Consider the following 224-nt stretch of genomic DNA (forward strand, 5'->3'; position numbering starts at 1 on the left):
TTTAATGAGTCATGCGCGGTTTCAGTGAAAGTGGAGCGAAGGACACCTGTTTTTGCTGCCCACGATTACACTCGGCTTTCCTCTGCCTGCCTGACTCGGGCCTTTGCCTCGCGAGCACTTCCTTGTTGACGAAACAGACTCAGATTAATCAACGGACAGATTAGGTAAGCCTCAAGGTTGTGGTTATGACCTGTTGGCACAGACTGATTGATTTCGGAAGGAAT

General features: G+C 49.1%; 1 protein-coding gene across 1 annotated transcript in view; it reads left to right on the forward strand.

The window, feature by feature from the left end:
- Nucleotides 1-224, forward strand: part of LOC119593568 — a 23,657-nt gene that overhangs the window by 22,524 nt on the left and 909 nt on the right. The window lies entirely within an intron of this gene.

This window comes from Penaeus monodon, chromosome 32 (genome assembly GCF_015228065.2).
Source record: "Penaeus monodon isolate SGIC_2016 chromosome 32, NSTDA_Pmon_1, whole genome shotgun sequence".
In the NCBI taxonomy this organism is placed as follows: Eukaryota; Metazoa; Arthropoda; class Malacostraca; order Decapoda; family Penaeidae; genus Penaeus; species Penaeus monodon.